The sequence below is a fragment of the Lissotriton vulgaris genome, chromosome 10, assembly GCF_964263255.1.
Source record: "Lissotriton vulgaris chromosome 10, aLisVul1.2, whole genome shotgun sequence".
In the NCBI taxonomy this organism is placed as follows: Eukaryota; Metazoa; Chordata; class Amphibia; order Caudata; family Salamandridae; genus Lissotriton; species Lissotriton vulgaris.
The window spans coordinates 738549174-738564825 of record NC_141698.1 but is presented as its reverse complement, the minus strand read 5'-3'; positions in this window follow the sequence as shown (position 1 = coordinate 738564825).

The window sequence follows — 15652 nt, the reverse complement described above, 5'->3', positions numbered from 1 at the left end:
CAAACAGTCTTATTCAAAAGAATAGACACAAGAGAAACAAATATAAAGGCCTGGCGCAGACATCCAACTATCGCGTTCGTTCACGCTGGGCAGACTTGTTTTTCTGAGGACAGGGGTGCGATGCAGTGTTCTCCAGGCTGCTTCTCATTGGTTCCCTCAATCCCCCTCTCTCCTCCGTTCACCTCCCCCATCGCTCGCAGAAGAGACAGGACCAATGGATTACATCTCACTTATGCAGAAAGCGGAATCAGGTTGAAAGTGAAACACAATAACAGCGAACTGAATTTTTCAACTTATTTTTCCCTAAAAGATAGTTTGATCACAGACGCAAGCCACCATCGAGAAACGAACCCTACGCCAGCCGAGGGGGTCAGGCCCCTGAAGTCTTCGATCGAGCCAGGCCCCAGAGGTCGAGTGCAGAGAAGGGCGTCTAAGGGATACACTTCTCACCTAATCTCTAGAAAACAACTCGCCTGTTTCTTCAACACCACAACAGATACGCTCGTTAGTACTTGCACAAACACTGTTTAAAGAGCATGCAGTCAGAACACTTTACGGGGTAGGCGACTCCACGGCCACTTAGTGAAAGGGGCGATTTCCCGTGGCATCTTGAAAGACTAGGCGGCCTACAAGCTGCACTGTAAACTGGCAGCAGCAAGTGGAGCCTACAGAATGCTTCACAACGGGCACAGTACATGGCGTAGGGTTTGCACACTACAAGGGCACTGCCCGGTAGCAGTGGTACTTGTGAAAAAAAAGTGAGAGTTCGTGGCAGGTAAAACTACGAAAAAAAGAGCTGAGTGACAGGGCCCCGCATGCCTTCCAGTTATATTCCCACACAAACGCCGGCATAAAAGACCTTCCACCGTTTGCCGGTAGTGAGACTGGCCCAGGGTTTGGGCTGCACTCTTGGTATCTAAGTTCGCTTGCCGGCAGGAGGGGGCCCACCGAAAGACAAAGTGAAACGCTGGCTCTGCCCGAGAGTCGAGACTGGGATGTTTGATTGCGTTGCCGACCTCGAGTGTACAACCAATGAGTCTCCCCTCAAGCGACTGAATTCAGCAGATTGCAAAGGAAGCCAGCGCCGGGAATTTTAACAGTTTGTCTTACCAGCTATGAGGCGACGCACTGGTCTCAGACCACTCAATTCATCCTGCGACATCTGTTACGAAAGCGAAGAGTTACGCAAACATGAGAAAAGAAACGTGGGGAACGTGAAAGTGTGTACTCGGAATCGCCGAGGTTAATGGTGGGGAAAGGAGAAATGCTTACCGGTCGTATGAAGTCCCGGCAACAAAAAACGCCCAGAAAGGCATGACGACAATAGGGGCGGGACTTAAAAAAAGACCCAGAAATGCCCACGAATTGCGTTGTGACGGGGAAAAGAGTGATTGGCAACCATGTCTTCCAATGGCTAGCCTCCATTTATGGAGCTAGCCATGGAAGAAGGGGCGGGTTCAAGTCCCCAATGCTTAAATAACATTAAATTTCGCCTGAGCGAGCACTGATGCGCAGTGCTACGGCCAGGCGAAACCTAAAAAGGATTATTTTCTGAATAGGAAGCCAGAGCACCGCCCTTAAATGTGGGGATACATGTGTTCTCAGTGGTAGGCCTAGAAGAGTACAAGCTTCTGTGTTTTGAACCGCCTGCAGTTTGCTAGCCAAATAGTCAGGAAGGCCATGATACAAAGCATTACCGTAGTCAAGTGTTGTACATTGCTTCTTCCTTGTGTGTGTGTTCGTGTTCCCTTAAGTCCTTTCCAGAATGTGTGTCCGACATTCTAGGCTGACTCGCCTGATGTGTTCCAGCTGACACAGTTGGTGTCTGGCTGGCTGGACGTTAGGACGTTGTTCTCCTGCTTATGCAAATAAAGCTACGTTTCCTGTTGACTCGTGTGAGCCTACGATCTTTCTACAACATTTTTGGCGACTTGGAATCCATTGCAGCCGGTCAGACGAGTTTGACATTTCATCAAAAAAAAAGGAAAAGCGATAAACAACATGAGCCTACCTCCAAGATAACTAACCCATATTGTGTGATTTCCTCGTGTTCCCGCTATCTAAGGAAAGGTATTTCTGTGGATTTTCTTTTTTTCTTTAATATCAACATTTGTTGGGAGAGCTGTCGGAGAACTGTTGAGCTCGAGCCTCCTCGCGTGAGTGCTCCGCAAGAGCATTCCGAGCAGCTTCATGACGAATTGCCTATGACGTTACTTTGAGGAAAGTACCTTAGTGTCTTCACTGTTTCTCGCTCGCGTGAGTGTTCCGCGAGAGGATTCTTGGCAACTTCACGGCTTGAGCATTGTGACGTAGTGTTGAGGAAAGTACCTTGGCCATTTCAGCTCTCTCCTCGCGTCAAATTGTGGCGTGCTACTCATAGACCGATGCGGCCACATGTTTTACGTTGTGCACTTCCACAATATTAGTGCACAGGCGCGAGTTGCAGTGCTGTTTCCTCTGTGTTTCACGGACATCTTCTCTTCATAATCGAAGTCAGACTTAAGTAAGTTCACAGCGACTTTACTCATCATTTTTTTTTTTTTTCATCTACAGTCAACTGTGAAGTCGAATCTAATTTTGTTTTCTCATCCTCATTGTTGGATAATACTTGTGCCAAGTAACTTCGTCATATCCTTTGAGATTTTGACTATTGTTGGATTGTTTCTTCTAAGATGGCACAGCAGGTTGTTGTAGCGCTTCCCCCACAATATTTAAGTGAGCCAGGTACGCCATCCATCTCGTTGGAAGACTGGATAAAGATGTTCTACAATTATATCGAAGCATTGGATGGTCAAGATTTCTCGGCCAAGCACAAAAAAGCTTTACTACTAAGTGCTTTGGGTAAGGAGGGTCAGAGAGTTTTTCAGTACCTTCCTCAAGCACTGCAATCTGGACAATCTTCAGATGACGAAAATAAGGAAGCTGTTACAAGACTGGAAATTAGATTCGCAAAGGAAGAGAACTTAGTCATGAATAGGTATAAGTTTTACATTAACAGGCAAAAAGGAGATGAGTCCATAGATGATTTTGTTGGACGTCTCCGTGAGTTGTCTGTCAAGTGTAACTTTGGGCAGATGACTGATGAGTTAATACGGGATCAACTCATTGTCCAATGCAATAATAGAAAAATCCAGGAGAGATTGTGGGCAGCAAAAAATCCTCCATTGAAGTTAGCTATTGATTTAGCAAAAGTTGTAGAGGAATCTGAGAGGTGCATGCGTGAATTACAAAAATGTAACACTCAGAGTGAGATTTCCGCGGTGTCTGAGCGGATGTTGGATGAGGATACTCATCTTGAAGATGAAACTGTGGCGTTTGTAAGGAGTAAAAACAAGAATATACAAAAGAAAATGTTCAATAGTAGAACGCCTGGTAAAATGTTGTGTATGAAGTGTGGTAGTAATGCCCATACGTCTGAGGCGAGATTCTGTTACGCAAACAACAAAGAGTGCCTCAGTTGTGGAAAGATTGGCCATTTTTCTAGAATGTGTCGTAACAATCTAAAGACAAAGGTTGCTGTTGTTGATGAAGCTATTGCTGATGTTAAGAGGGACAGAAATAAGATTTTGGTTGTTGACGATGCATTTCCTGATGTTGCCATCTTTAATGAATTAAGGGAAAACATGCCCACAGCTGAATTTATCATTGTGGTCATACTGTTAGTCTCATGGTAGATACCGGATCTAGGTACACCATCGTACCTGAAGACATGTTTGTGAGTGTGTGGGGTGATGTATCCTTGAATCATTTGGATATTTGTCCCACGAGCTACCAGGGACATACTATTAACTTAATAGGGTGTTTGGACTCTGATATCGTTTTCAAAAACAGGTCTATTCAGGGTCGAGTACATGTGGCTGTAGATGGTCCACCTATCATAGGATGGATCCATCAATACTATCTTCACATCATGGTCAATCCAAGGATGGCGGTACAAGTCATGGTGGTTGATGAGTTTTCGGTGGATGATATAATCAAAGGTGAGGAGAGAGTGTTCAGGGAAGAGTTGGGTCTATTAAAGGGGTATGTCCACAAAATTCTCATCAAGAACAATTCCACACCTGTTCAACATAAAGTACGGAGAATACCCATTGCTGTCAAGGATGAAGTGAAAGCGGTTTTGGATGAAATGTTACAGGGTGGAATTATTGAGCCTGTTGAAGCGTCATCGCAGATTTCTCCAGTGGATATCACCCAGAAATCAGACAAAAAATATTGTTTCTGTGTGGACCTGCGTTCTTTGAACAAGTGTGTTGTTGCGGATGTGTTTCCACTCCCCAATATTGGGGAATTGGTGTCAACTTTGAATGGTGCGAAGTTCTTTAGCAAGCTGGACTTGAAGAGCGCGTACCATCAGGTGTGTCAGCATGAGGAGTCGAAATACTTAACATCTTTTATGACTAGTGAAGGCATGTTTCAATTCACCAGGCTCCCCTTTGGGCTGATATGCACGGCCAGTGTGTTTCAGAGAATGGTTACTGAATTGTTTAAGGGTGTAAGAAATGTTGTCTTCTTTCAGGACAACATTTTGATTTTTGGTGACACTGTTCCTGAGCATAATCAAATTTTGAAGTTGGTGTTGAATAGGATTGGGGAGGCAGGTTTGACCTTATGGAAAGACAAGTGTTCATTTCTTGCACAAAAAGTGGATTACTTAGGCTACGAAATATCTTCAGAGGGTGTTAGACCGAAAAAGAATTTGCTAGAAGCGATACAGTTGGCTCCATGTCCTTCCAATAAAGATCAATTACGTTCCTTTATGGGACTAATTGAGTTTCATGCAAAATTTGTTAAATATTTTTCAGACAAGACAGCTGTGTTGAGGGGTTTGCTTAAGAAGGGAGTGAGGTTTGTATGGGAGGATACTCACTCTAGTTGCTTTGATGCCATCAAGAAAGAGTTGTGTGAGGCGGCTGTTTTGGCACCTTTTGACAGTAAGTGTTTGACAATTCTGATGGTTGATGCCAGTTGTCTAGGCCTGAGAGCTGTCCTTTTACAGAGGCATGGGCAGTGTGAAAGGACAGTTGCCTTTGCCTCTCATCCTCTCACTGTCTGTGAGAAAAATTACTCTGTCATAGAGAAAGAGGCCTTGGCAGCTGCATGGGAGTACATTACTTTAGGTCCTATTTGTGGGGAAGAAAGTTTCAGTTGAGGACTAACCACAAGCCTTTATTGAGTGTGTTGTCTCCTGGAGGGACTGGTAAGGGTTCACCTAGGTTGGCGAGGCTTGCTTCTAAACTCCAGGAGTATCAATATGACATCTCATTTGTCCCGGGTTGGCGCAATGTGCAGGCTGATTGCCTTTCTCGCCTTCCCATGGATGATGTTAGTGTTGATTTTGACGATCTTGAGTGTCAAGATGTGAGTTCTGTTGCTTACATCGATGATGTTGTGCAACTATCTGGTGGCACTTTTACCAAAGAAGAGTGGTGTCTGGCTATGAGCAAGGATTTGGTGTTGAAGAAAGTTATTGATATGGTTAAACTAGGTGCAAAAAGGGAGAGTTGTGTTTCACCTTCTGTACGCCCTTTCATAAAGATTCTTGATGAACTTTTTTGTATGGTGATGCAGTACTTTTAAGAGGGGATAGGTTTATTCCTCCTTTTGACTTGAGACATAAGTTGTTGAGACTAGCTCATGAGGGGCATTTAGGCCAGACCATCACTCAGCATAGGATCAAAGCTGATTTCTGGTGGCCAGGTATTGACTCACAAACGGCTTCTTGGGTTGAAGACTGACGTACTTGTAGGGAGGGTGAGAAAAGGTTAAAGGTTGCTGGCAACCATAATGTTTCTCACATTGAGTCCACGGATCATGCTTGGCATAGTGTTTGCCTTGATTTTATTGGCCCTATGGATGAGTTGCCTACATCTTGTCGTTTTGCAATTGTAGCCATTGATATATTTTCTAAGTGGCAAGTGGTTGAATTTGTGAAAGAGATTACAACGGATTGTACAATTCTTTTTCTCAAAAAGTTGTTTTTGGATGAGGGTTTTCCATCTGTACTTTTAACGGATAATGGTACACAGCTCACGTCTAATAAGATGCGTTTGTTTTTATCCAGTTGTGGAATTTGACATCACCGTACCACTTTGTACAATCCGCAAGGGAATGGTTTGTGTGAAAGGGTCAACAGAGTTGCCAAAGGCCTAATACAGATGTCTTGTGCATCCAATTCTTTCTCTAATGAGGTTGTTCAAGAGATGGTATGGGATGTATCGCACCACTTCCCATGGTAAAGATGAAAAGAGCCCTTTTGAGCTCCTGTGCGGGAGGCGTGCAGGCACAAAACTCACTCCTTCCTGGCTTAAAAAACAAAAGTCGGGACTTGATATTTCCTCATCTTCTTCTTCTTCAGGGTTCAAAATGAGTAAGTTTGCCATTGGTGACTTGGTAAAGGTTAAGTCAGGTATAGTGAGTAGAGGTCTTGCAAAATTTAGAGGTCCTTTCCTCATTAAGAAGTGTTTCGAGACTATGTCTTGTTGGAGAATGGTGAGAAATGGAACATGCAGAGGGTGGCTCTCTATCAGAGATTGGCATCTGTTAAAAGTGCTGTTCCTCCTTTGAGTGACTGTGGTTCGAGTGGTAATGAGTGCATTCCCTTGCAAAACAATGGGTATATGTTTCCCTCTCCTGTGGAAACGTGTGTTCCTTTACTTTCCAATCTTTCTAATCGCAGGGAGGAAGGTGGTGGGGATGCTGATGGTCTTGATAATGTTCCTGATCTTTATGGTCTTGTTGCCACTGGTCCCAGTGAACAAGGTGTTGTTACTCAAGATCATTCTGCTTCTCGTAGTTCCAGGTGCTCACGCCTTCATAGACTTCCTCTCTATTTAAATGATTACATATGTTAAAGTTCCCCTAAGGGAAGGAGGTGTGTTGTACATTGCTTCTTCCTTGTGTGTGTGTTCGTGTTCCCTTAAGTCCTCTCCAGAATGTGTGTCCGACATTCTAGGCTGACTCGGCTGAAGTGTTCCAGCTGAGACAGTTGGTGTCTGGCTGGCTGGAGGTTAGTACGTTGTTCTCCTGCTTATGCAAATAAAGCTATGTTTCCTGTTCACAACGACTCGTGTCAGCCTACGATCTTTCTACAACATCAAGCCTTGATGTAATTAAGGCCTGTACCACCTGTTTGCGAGCCGAGAAACAGAGAAAATGCAAAAACGTTCTTTGCATATGCAACAGGCCAAACATGTCCTCTTGAGCAGTTTTATTTTGCTCTAGAGTGTCAGGATTGCAATTTATCTTTCTGGCATGCAAAAAGCTAAAACAATGCTTATGAAAGAAATTCAGTAATGATATTTCAGCGATCACATGCTAGACTACTTAGTTTCTCCAAACATGATGTCCTTGTCACATGTCCACACATGTACTGCACAGGTGAGTGGAATGTATAGCATTATCCACCTGCATATTAGGGTGCTTAATTTGTAAACGAATAATAGCTTGGACTCAAAGTTTTGCTCAGAACTCAGTGGCAGGAACTGTTGAAAGTTGTGGATGAAAGTCTGAATGAAAGTCTGCTTAGTATGAATTCTACTTCATACTTCTTTCATCCACCACTAGGCACACTCTACATATTTAACTCTTTCTTACAGGTCCTTTTTCATTCCTGCTTTCTACATTTGTGACATTTTCAGTTTCTCTTGCTCTCCTTCTTTTCTCCTTTTGTGTTTTTCTCTCTCTTGCTTTCAGTCCAAGACTGAAGAGGAAAAATAAGTGCTGGTCCCCAAAAATGAGTGCCAGTGTGCCCCAACATCAACCACTGGCTCAAAGTAAGCACTGGCAAAAAGAGAGGCCAATGGCAACTCAGATGGAAGCAGTAAGCTCAACAATGATGTGACCATTTTGGTTCAGGATGGGGCCATAGTGATTGAAAGGTGTCAGTGAGAGCACCAAAAGGGTATACAGGCCAGGATACAAGTATAAGTGAAATCTATGGTTGGAGTAACATTCCATGAGGTTACATGAATACCGAAGTGCAAGCATGCCCCTGTAAATTGTTTCACTACAGTAAATTCTCCAATGAGGTTTCACTATGCTTGACCTGAACTGGATAGGGTATACTTTCATTGTCACAGTTGAAGAGCAGAATGTACTGTTGATTGGCCCTAAGATTATAGGACAAAAGAGGGAGAGACAGGAGAAGCAGCAGGGACATAAAGGTAGCATACTGAGAGATTATGTATTCTGTTCCCCTTTTTAGTGGCAGTTGTATTAGCATATGCTGTGTAGGACAAAAGTTATATTTAATCCAAAATCAAAGGGTGTGCATACTATTCAATGTCAATGAGTTTCCACATTTGAGTTTGTCAGGGTGGTTGTTTCTGTGGAAAAAACATTTATTTGGGTGGGGAAAACAACAATTGATTTTTTGTATGGCCTTATACATTGCCACATGCATTTATGTGTTCTATTTGTTTCAGAAGAGGAAACATGAAGAGCCAGGCTTCTCTTGCCCCATTCTGTCCATACACCTTTTCCATCCTCGAGTTGCGTCACTCAGCCGCATAGGCCATCACAAATCATGTAGGATCGAGTTGTTTTGTGTTTCCTGCTCCGTACATTTTAAACCTAACTCTGCTCGAATGAGGTCCCAAGGCACATTCAATCAAGGCCCATTTACTTCAGAAGTGGTGCAGAAGTGGTCTTCTATACCTGCGTATTTCCAGCCCCACTTCATTATGCTGTTGGACAGGAAACAGGTGCGAGGAGATATCTCCCAACTCCTCTGTTGCACGATCATTTGGTGCTCCTGGTACCACCATGATAAGCGTTCTCTCAGCAGTCACGAAGGGACCTGTTCTGACCGATTCAGGGCAATTGGCAAAACCAGGATGCACGCTGACACCTTGTCGATCATCATTAGGCAGAGTTGGACTTGGTCCTCTCTCCAGTGTTACACCTAAACGTTTTGCCTTCACCGCTCTCATTTTTCTACATTTATTAGTGTTGGTCTTAGGACTCTTCACACTTTACCACTGCTAACCAGTGCTGAAGTGCTTGCTTCCTAAAATATGGTAAGATTGACTTACACCTGCTTGGCATATTTATTTTTCTTAAAAGTCCCTAGTGAAGTGGTATACCATATACCTAGACACTGAAAATTAATTGCTACTAGTGGATTTGCAGCACCTATTGGGCAGCCCACATAAGAAGCCCTTGAAAACATGTCTCAGGCCTACCATTGCAGTCTGCCAGCAGTTTTAAACTGCCAATTCAACTTGGCAAAATAACCCCTTTTTAATACAAAGGGCTCTATGGGCCCTAAACAGCCCATAGAGCAGGGTACAGTGTATTTAAAAAGGTTTACATGTCTTGGTAATGAAGATTTGTTTTTCACTGCTGTGAGGTCTACCTCTTCAATATTATAAGATTGGGTTGTTATATTTCCAGGTAAGGCCCATGTAGCGAAGCAGCTTATTTCTTACATTGTCCACACAAATACATTTTCAGCTGTTCAATAGCCTGTGCCCTTTGTACCTGTAGTCATGATGGAACCAGGATAGGGAGGCAGGAAATTCCAGAAAAATCTGTGGGAGGCAGCTTCTAGGGTAATGCATCGGTTTCGCCTGTGTTTATTAAAAAGCACTACACAATGAGTAATTTGCCAGAACACATAAGGGGTGATCGCTTTACACTAAAGCAAAGTGTCAATCCATTCAGAAGGCAGTGATGCAATTAACTAATGAAAAGCCTAATATGCTTTCATGAGTAGTGAGGGCCTGCTTGTGGATGAGGGGGCTCTGCGGGCAAACTCTCTCCTTCTGTAGTGAGGTCTAAAATAAGATTTCATCTGAATAACAATGTCTTGCTGGCACATAATGCTCACACACATATTGTACAATCCTAGACATTAGGATGGCCATGGAAACATGTTGAGTGCTTGAGGAGTGTTCACAATTTAACCAGCTTCAAATATCTGACCTTTAAAACTAGCTAACTTTTAGGCCTCTACAAGAACAGGTCAATCGTGTGTTCATGCAATGGTAAAGAGAGGATAAATATGGAACAGGACTCATTACCCTACGTGACTAATACGCAACCAATAAGGCTGTGCAACAAAATCCGTTATTGTGCCTTCATTTCACACCTGTACCATTTCACATATGGAAGGATGAAACACCGCAGTCCATTTAAATAATTGATATTTCCATAATCCCTAACACAATTTATTTATTTATTTATTTATAAACTTTTATAAAGCGCAAACTTGACCCAAGAGGGTATCAGAGCGCTTTACATTTAGGATCATTGCGTTACAAGTTACATCAGAAACAAAAGCATAGTAATAAACAGTACACATAAAACAATGTTACAGTAATTCGGAGGAGGGAGGGGAGAAAGGAGTAATAGCAGACGTGGAGACGTGGAGGAACAATGCCCAATGTCCGGCTGGGTAGGTGACGGTCAAGGGGGAAAACCAGGGCCAGACTCTTCATTAGCTGTCAAGCAGCTCCACTGGTCATCAGCCATGTTGCTCAGGTCTTTGTGTTCAGGAAAAGCCAATTTTTAGTTTATTTGCTATGCGAATGTTATATGGCGCTATCTAGACCCGGAGGTATCAGAGTGCATAACCAGGGGAAACGTTGCATTATAAGATACATCAAAAGGATTATAAAGCACTTGCTAGACCTGTAGGTATCAGAGCGCTATGGCATGGGAAGATTGCGTTACAAAGTACATCAGTTACAATGGCGTAGAAAGGTACAGTAAACAAACAACGAGGTTTTGAGAATTTATACGAAAAGGAGGGGAGGAAGGAGCCTCAGCAGGGAGATGAGGAAGAACTGTGTCCAATAGTCCGGAGAGACAAATAGAGAGGAAAAGGGGAGAGGTGGAGTGAGAGGGGAGAGGACGAGGGGGAAAAATGAAAGGAGATAAAGGGAAAATCAGCCCAAGGACTGTGTGGGTAGGTGACGGCCGAGAAGTTCATCAGAAGCGCCAGCCGGTAGCAACGGCAACTGCTCTCCGCCAGGGTCTCATCCGCCTGCTTCTCCAGCGGCAGGCTGGCGTTCCTCCAGGGGGGCAGTGAGGTTGGTGCCAGCAGGCACCGGCAGCCGTGTTCCGAGGTGGCGATCAGGACAACCGCCGAGAGCCTGTTGAAGCCATTGGGGATGATGCTGGCGCTGAGCAGGAAGACGATGGTGCGCTGGAAGGGCCCCCACTCTACCAGGAAAGCGGTCTCCTTCCTAGTCTCGCATGGCGGCGTGAGGACCTGAGGTGCAGCGCCAGGTACAGGCGGCCACCTGAGGCTTGGCCTGGCACAGAGCCACATAGAGCAGGTGCTGGAGAGCAAGAAGCTCCCTCTTCAGCCTGGGTTTCTGATTATTTCCCCATGTCCCCACTGCTGTGGTTATCCCGACTGGTAGTGAGACAGATCCTGGGACCACTCTGGAGCTGCTGCTGTCTCTTCAGGGTAGTTATGGGAAGACCCCTATGATGTGGCCTCGTGAAGAAGAGATAGCCGCCATTTTAGGGTCAGGCAAGGCTTCACCGGATTGCCTCCCCACTCAGTTTATTTTTATGACTGGAGACCCCTTCAAAGCGCTGGGATGCCCCCGGGTAGCCATGCGCTATATAAGCATGTATTCATTTATTCATTCACCTTCAATCCATTCCTCTGCTCAGGCCACCTGTGTGCACCAAGTCTGCTTTCAGCAAAGATGAGGGCTCTTCAGCTCGCCCTCTGCTGGTGAGGCTCGGGTATTGGGGCTGAGAGTCGCCACTGCCTTGGAATCACCGTGGCGGGTGCTGCTCCCCGCGCGCTGTCCCGGCAGAGGTCCCTACCACGCGCGAGGTAGGCCCTGAGGCCACGCGCGAGGTAGGCCCTGAGGCCGCGTGCTCGATTTGGCTGCGATTTTTACTGAAAACCACTTTTAAGATTATCTTTGCCTTGGTGTCATGCACACATGTCAAAGACTGTTCATATAGTGTTTCTACAATAGTGTACTTGTTCTTAGGTATGCTGTTTTGCAGTGGAGAGTGACAGACAGCTGCACATGTGGTTGCGCCTACTCGCTCAAGGTGATTTGTTGCAGTTTTGTGAGGCTATAATCACACATCCTCTATTGATCATTGCCTCTTAGGGATTGCAAGTGGCACAGTCTGTTAATTTTTTAATCATCTTGAGGAAAGCCAAGTCTTCACCGTCTTTGTGAATCCTGGGAACCTTCGTTTTTCTTTCCTTGGCTAACAGTTACTTATTAAATGGAGGGATGGTCAGATTGAGTACTAATCTTTAGTAGAGAGTTTCCTTCTGTGAATATATATTTGAATTTTACTTGGATGAAGGATTGGTCCTGCCTTAATTAGTCTTCTGGGTGATGCCGAACGTTTTTATTAAGGCCGAATGACTCAGAATGGATGCCAGTTTAGGGCTTGGGGAGCAGTTGGAATGAGGTCACATAAAAGAAGATGTGGTAAAAAAAATTAAAAACCCAGGAATAGACAGTTTTAGCAGTCAAAGCAAAACAGGACGCACATGCTCTACTCCACGCCCCATCTGCTCATCCATGCACACAAACAGCATGTTTGAAAGAATAGCTGGTTGCGATGTTAAACACAATTGTAATGCAAGCAGCAGTAGGAAAAGTAGTGCTAACCTGCAAAAGGTATCTTACCTGTAGCGAACCTGTGAAAACATGGGGCCTTATTTATGAAAAGTGACGCATCACTGCGTGAAAACAGCGATGCGTCACTTTTCACTGCGCACTCCTTGCAACACCAATGATGCGTCATATTTAATGTATGACGCATCATGTCGCAAGGAGTTACAGATACGTCAGTATTTCTGACGTATCTGTAAGCGCAAAAGTGACGCATTGCTGGAGTGTGTCACAAATGTGACGCAACTCCAGCAATGCGTCCTTTCACATAGGGAAAGCCCCATGTGAAAGGGCTTGCGTCAGTCTTACGCCTGCTGTGAGGCAGGCGCAAGATTTTGACGCAACAGCGCCCTAAAAGTGACGCAGTGAAATCTCATAGATTTCACTGCGTCACTATTACGAGGCTTTTTGCGGGGGAACGCCCCCTCTGCATACATTATACCTGACGCAGGTATAATGTGGCGCAGGGGTTTAAAAAGTGACGCATCTACCTAGATGCGTCACTTTTTAAATATGGCGCAACAAGGCGCATGTTTTACGCCGCCGATGCGTCACAAAAAGTGATGCATCAGCAGCGCAAAACTGACGCAAGGCCTCATAAATGAGGCCCATGGTCTGTGCCACTGAAAGCGCAAAATGAAAAGCTAACTTTGAGGCTTTACAGAGGGTGGGGCTCAGGGCTGAAAGTGAGGCTTGCAGCATGATGAGCTCCAAGCCTAGTGTAATGATAAATGAAAGAAGATAAAAACTGAGCTGCAGAGAAAACACTAAAACTGCGTATCAGATGAGTGCGAGTGGAGGACTATTACCTAAACCTCATTTAAGTTAGTTCATTAGTGAGCTTCATTTGAGTATTTGTTGAGGTTGGAGTAATATCGTACCTGTAGTGAGCGTGAAAGCCATGGTCTGGGCCGTGGAATGTGCAAAATGGAAAATAAATGTTGAAACTTTGTGGAGGCTTTGTGGAGGGCGGGTCTCAGAATTGAAACCTCGTGTAATAATATATGAATAAAAAACGGTGCCGCCAATATGCACGCTTAAAATGCATACAGCCAGGGGGAGAATGATTATGTAAATGTGCTGTGCAGGGGAGATTAGGTAAACAAGCACAGCGCAAGTGCTATACAGGGAAAACAAAAAACTAAAGATCCCCAATAGCAGATGGAAACAGTACTTCAGCAGTGCGAAACTGATAGGAGAAGCACTCGAGAGGAACAACACAAGGAAACAGGAAACAGTGAGCTACAGCCAATAGAAACGGAGGAAAAGTAAGTGGCAAATACAGCAACCAATGAAAAGAAATAAAAGCAAGAAGGAGGAATGAAAGCCCCTTTTTAGGTCTCGCGCCAGCGAAAGACCTATTGTTTTCACTTTCCTAGGAATCTGAGACAGCATTCGGCCACGCGCCTCTGCTGTCTCAGATTTGTCCTCGAGGGCGTGCACGGCGCCGTGCACATCCCCTGCCTCCGATTCACAGCCTCTCTCAGTCACACACAGCCACACGCACGCATGCGCGCACACACACATACACCCACGCAGGCAAAATGCACCGGGACACACAGATACACATATACACACGCACAGCTAACAGACACACAGCCACACATATACATACACACACACAGCTACACACGCGCACACACACAGTTACACCCACACACGCGCCCCACCCCCCCACTCACCGGGCTCTTCTTGTTTCCAAGGCTGCCGTGCACATCCCCTGTCCCGCACACACACACACACAGGCACACACACACACACACACGCAGGCAAATCCACGCATGCACGCCCCCGCAACGGCAAGAAATTAACAAGCGTGAGACGTGCAAACCCACTAATTACTGGGTAAATATAATTCTTGCTACTTGTAGCCTATCGCACAATTTCCAGCACCTGCTTAGTTGCTTATAATTTTGCAATTCTTTCAGGTCCACATCCCGCCCGGGTTGACTGTATCCCCGGTCCACCCGCATAATTCTTCCTGACATTGCTTCGGTAAACTTTCTTCCCCTGCTTGCATTGCATAATACTTTGTGGTAACAACGTCTGCACCCTTCATACTGTTTTGTATGTCAAACTCAAATGTTCTTGACACCGCGCCGCCGTTCATTATCCTTACCAGCACTACGCCAGGTTCTAATCTGTCTACTCGCTAAAACCATGTCACTGTGTCTGCACGTGCTATTGGAAACCAGCAGGACTGTTTTTATATTGCTTATCAAACATTTACTATCGTCTTTCTTGCACGACTGTTTTTAACTTGTTTCTCCAACATTAACTATCATCCTTCTTGCAATTCACTGCGCCGTAATTGATCTACCAATTGTTTCCACATGCTCACCACGTCTAAGACAGCCTCTCACTGCGCCGTATTTGATGTATGTTAACACAGCGCTATCAATGTACCTTTTTAAACAGACCCAAATAGAGGACTTCTCTAAGAGGCATGACCCTGCCGTTGTTTATATCGTGCATGTACCATTTTGCATGGTTTAACAATTCTCACCACCATGCTCACCTGTTGCTGTATTGAGAGGCTATGCTTCATTTTAGCAGTAGAACGACCATTCCTCTGAGTCACTGATTGTTGAAAATATCAGCACATGCCTAGTAATGTAATTACAATGTTATTTCTTTTTCTTCCCTTTTTTTCTTTTTTCCCCTATGGTTTACTTAATGTGCTGCCCCTCCCTACCCCCCACCTGTCTCTGGCTGGTAATCCGAGGGTTAAACTATCCTGAGTCAGTAATCACCTTTGATATAATCTGCCCTCAGAGAGGTGCTGTAATGCACCATGTTGCATCAGCTGGCCCCTCCCGGGCCCAACCCTCAGCAGTTTGGAAAAGCAAATTGTCTTATCAATCTGGTGGTTCACGGGCAGGGTGCGTGCGTGTGTGAGTGGTGCGGGTCGCCTGCTACTGCACAACAGGTTACAGAGAGCGTTGTTAGACGGTGTGCATGTGTGTGTGTTGTGTAACAGTGTGTTTACATCTCTGTACAGCTGTTGGCAATGTGACTAGCCTGTTTAAATCTGTACTGGCACA